Genomic DNA, 5,116 nt, shown 5'->3' with positions numbered 1-5,116 from the left:
ATTTCCGATTTATACGAAATTGTTTGACTACAGAGGTAGCAAAACTGTACTTCAAATCTATGATACTCCCCCACTTAACATACTGCTTGACTAGTTGGGCCAAAGCTTGCTGTACAACATTAAAACCTATTCAGTCTGTCTACAAACAGGCTCTCAAAGTGCTTGATAGGAAGCCCAATAGCCATCATCATTGTCACATCCTTAGAAAGCATGAGCTCTTGAGTTGGGAAAATCTTGTGCAATACACCGACGCATGTCTTGTATTCAAGATCCTTAATGGCCTGGCTCCCCCTCCACTCAATATTTTTGTTAAACAGAAAACCCAGACATATGGCAGCAGATCCACAAGGTCTGCCATGAGAGGTGACTGTATAGTTCCCCTAAGGAAAAGCACCTTTAGTAAATCTGCATTCTCTGTGAGAGCTTCCCATGTCTGGAATACACTGCCATCAGACACACATAACTGCACCACATATCACACTTTCACAAAATGCTTGAAGACATGGCTAAAGGTCAATCAGATTTGTGAACATGGTCCCTAGCTGTGTGTTGCCGCTCTCCATGTTGTCTGTTGTCTGTAGCTTGTGAGGTGTGGAAACACTTTGTTGCTTTTATGAATTTTGACTTGCTGCTTTTTGTTCTATGCTGCTCTGTCTGTATGCTATGTCTTGCTTGTCCTATGTTGCTATGTCTTGCTTGTTCTATGTTGCTATTGTCTATATTGTAATTGTTTTTAATAACCTGCCCAGGGACTGCGGTTGAAAATTAGCCGGCTGGCTAAAACCGGCACTTTTACTGAAACGTTGATTAATGTGCACTGTCCCTGTAAAAATAAAAAATAAACTCAAAACTCAAACTCCATCCAACCTCACTGAGCTCGAGCTGTTTTGCAAGGAGGAATGGGAAAAAAATTCAGTCTCTCGATGTGCAAAACTGATAGAGAAATACCCCAAGCGACTTACAGCTGTAATCGCAGCAAAAGGTGGCGCTACAAAGTATTAACTTAAGGGGGCTGAATAATTTTGCACGCCCAATTTTTAAGTTTTTGATTTGTTAAAAAAGTTTGAAATATCCAATAAATGTCGTTCCACTTCATGATTGTGTCCCACTTGTTGTTGATTCTTCACAAAAAAATACAGTTTTATATCTTTATGTTTGAAGCCTGAAATGTGGCAAAAGGTCGCAAAGTTCAAGGGGGCCGAATACTTTCGCAAGGCACTGTATCTCTTTAGACAGATAAAAATGTTATTTGATGTTCCATTAGCGGAGAAGAGTATATCTTTTAGACAGATTGGAATGTTTGTTTTATGAGGGGAGTAGAAGACAATCTCCAGACCTGAAGACACCGCGCTATTGTGTGGATCGGAGAAAGTGTGAGAACTGATGACGTCATTTTGATCTTCTCTTTAAAATGAAATGTTCTTTGTATTTTGGGTCAGTACTCATCAAGAATAAATGCTCAACTTGTTTTTAGACTGGTCCCTTTCTATTTCATGCAAATGATACATTTACAACTTATTATGAAACAGAGTGTGAATTTGGTTTTGGCTACAAAACATATAGGAATTTAGAATTCCTCTAACATTAGGAAACTTTACTCTCCAAATATCTATAATAGAAAACCTTTCCATAAACTGCCTCAAACTTGTATTCATAGAAGTGGACTGTCAAAATACTGTGCAAAATACTTCCATTGAAATTATTCTTTAGAGAGATAACTCCAGCAGAGCGTTCAGAACCATGATACATCATTACCCCAGATCTCCAGATGTTGATGTCGGTAGCAGCTGAATGAGACTCTTGAAAAAAAAACATAAATATGTTTTAAGCTGTTCGGCAAATAAAAATAATTCTTTGCACTTTACATTATTTCTTAACCACCTAGCATTGAGTGAAACTATAGACAACGACAAAGTGGAATATAGAACAAAGTACTATGAGCTAAACAACAATCGCAAATCGAAAAAGAATGGAAAGAAACCAGAGTTGCATTCAATATAGATATAAATCATTGAGTAAGAATAGTTTAGCATAACAAAGCTAACTGCCAGAACAAGAAACAACAAAGAGCTTGCTCTCTGCCTATACTGCAGGTAAAAATATCAGAAGTGAGAGAACAAATAAAATAGTAAATATTCATTACTCCAGTAGTCCTGTGCAGTTAGAACGAAGGTTAAATCACCCTAGAGCCGGGAGTGGGATCTGTTCACATCAGAGGTAGCTACCTAGGTAGCCTATGTTGACCACCAGGCACAGTCTATGACAGTTCTCAAGGAGGAAGGTTGATTTCGGATCCGTTGATGAAAGCACGCCCTCCGATGAAGTAAGCCGCTTTCCCTTCTTTTTCGTGCATTTTCCACAGCTGGCCACATTTTCTCTCTCCTTTCTCTGTCATTTAATGTATGTACATGATTACTGCCACTAGGAGCATTAGTGATATCGTGAGGTCTTGGAGAATTACTACTACTGAAAATGAACATTTCTCCATCTCATCTCTTTTCCCCTATTAATTCAGGTATGTAATGTGCAAAAGTGCAATATGACTCTCAAAATATTGCGGCAACATGGTTAACTACATAGTGCATGAGTTTGGTGATGTTTGAAGGCAACTGAAGAGCGTTTTAAACAAAGTGAAAAACTGGTTGGTATTTTTCCCATTGTAAGTAATGGAGGTTGGCTAGGTTGCATGTAAGAGAAGGGATTACTTTTTTTCTTCAATGTTTTAAATCCTATTTGTTTTATTTTCTATGAATAAAGGCTCAGTTTAGTTCAGGTAATATGTACATATATGATGTCATGATAAAATGTGTTTAAGTGTTTGTACAATAATAGCGTTTAATAGTTTCCTAGCTTGATGCTAACCAAATTTAGCGTGGTCAAGCACTAGCTAGCTCTAGGCTAGTTGGTTTCTGTAAATGTGAGCTTACATGTTAGTGGTTAATAATGTAATGGTTGTGGCATTGTTTCACAGAGGCCTCCACTCATTTATAGCTTTTTAGAAATTGACACTGATAGTACAGTGAGTTATATATAGTGTGAATGTATAGATGTATGGTGACTAAAGGTTTGGATGAACGGACCAACCAGACCCTCAAGATTGACATGGGCAAGTCCCTTGATGGGTACCAGGAATGGTGGGTGGACAACCTGAAGGTAATTCTCTTTGCACATAACAGCAGCGTTCAGGCCTCTAGTGTACTCACCCTATCGCCTGCTGTACGGACAGGAGCCGCAGCTGTTTACTGAGGTAAATAATGTAATTGCATATAATATTGTATTAAACATTTCTGATTGACTTAGTGTTTGTCTATTGCTACTTTTGTATAACGTACTTAACGTACTCGCTCCTAGCTGGGGTCACCATCCGTTAAGGTGAATATGAAAATCTCAGATGATAACTATTTGCATTTGCTTCCTCATGTGGGGGCGGCATCGCCATGCTGTCAGCAGTACCAACACTGACCCAGGGGTTTCTCCAAATAGTCATCTCAAGGCTAACCATTGGGTCACGTTAAGTAACCTCCGCTTCCAGGTAGGTACTGTTAAGGTGTATCACTACTGCGGTCATGACACCACCCTGGAGATTCTCTCACAACTCACCTCTCTTATCTTTTTCAGGGACCATCCCTTACCTCCCTCATCAACCCCACTGACATAGAAAATAAAGGATACCTGTCAATTTCTATGTGTGCCATTAACATTATTGCATGTCTAACCAACATTTAAATGTAATAACTGTATTTTTGCATACCTGATCAAACTATAACCTATGTGTTTGCTTGTTTACATCTCTGGCTCATACCCTGTTCCCTTTACTCTGCTCCTGTTCTCCAGGTCCTAGGGGTTTTGCCTAGCAACCAGTCTATGATTACCATGTGAGTGTATAAAAAAAATCTGTGAAAGTAAATTGACACACATGTACCAAAAAAAATTTTTAAATATTAAATATTGCAAGGTTGGTTTTCACAGCTGTTTCACAATGTGTTCATTTTTGTAAATTGTAACGTATTCCTTGATGGTATTTGTTAGTTCAACATTATTCATTGTTGTATCCTAGGACCTACAATAGATATATATTCCACCGTAAGGGCTATGAGTGTAGATAACGAAAGGCGAACTTAAAATGAAAACATGCCTGCCAGACAACCCAGTGTATGAATCAAATGTATTTGCATATGAATGGAGTGGAAATTAGCTGACTTTGTGATCTGTAAGGTAAGTAACATTATGTGTGTGTGTGGGGGGGGAATTGACATTTTGTTAATATTTATTACCCCGATGCCTGTTTATTCATAGAAAGCAAAAGATAGTAAATATAATTTATTGCAATGGTTAGACTATGCAAATTAACCTCTTAATAGGAAAACATGAAACACTTATTAATAGGACTACATTTAGAGTAATTGGTAACAAATATAACGTGGGGAAAAGTTAAAGGATCCTAGTCAGGCTTTTGTTTGTCAAATCCAGATTAAATATATTTATTCATGTATCAAATCTGTAGGCAATTGTGGGCTAAATCAATGACAAATATAGCTGGGATGTTTTTGTTCCTTTTAGGCTAGAGTTATGTGTAAGAACGCAACAGCACTTAAATGAATAGCCTGACTCAATGTTATTCTCCTGATTTAAAAAAGTGTTTATCTGTTAAGCTGTTTGCTCTATGGATAGACCCATACCAGTTCTATCTTTTTGGTATTTTGCTGTAATGAGGTCAAATCATGACATCAGTGACTTTCAGGTCAGAGAAAAATACCTGTTTCTGAATTGGATGACTGTTCAAAACAATTGTAGTTTTTTTTCAAAATTACCAGTTGTCTTGAACGCACTGAAGTCGAAGTCAGAGATAACGGAGTTCTGAGTTAAATGCACAGCTGGAGACCTAGGCTACCTCTTATTTCTGAGTAGGGCTACCTCCAAAAAAGAAGCCACTGTGTCCGTATTGATTTGTGAAATAGGCATATCTACACAATAATGGTGGCTGGCTGCAAATCAACTGGCCTAATATTTTTTGTATTGAGGTGATATACCTACTTTAGCTAAATCGACAAATGAAATTTATTAGATTACTCTGGCAATTATATATATCTTTTTTTTATCAAATCATGTACATGTC

This window comes from Oncorhynchus kisutch, linkage group LG21, assembly GCF_002021735.2.
Source record: "Oncorhynchus kisutch isolate 150728-3 linkage group LG21, Okis_V2, whole genome shotgun sequence".
NCBI lineage: Eukaryota > Metazoa > Chordata > Actinopteri > Salmoniformes > Salmonidae > Oncorhynchus > Oncorhynchus kisutch.
The sequence above is the reverse complement of the archived record's forward strand: the minus strand, read 5'-3'. Positions refer to the sequence as shown.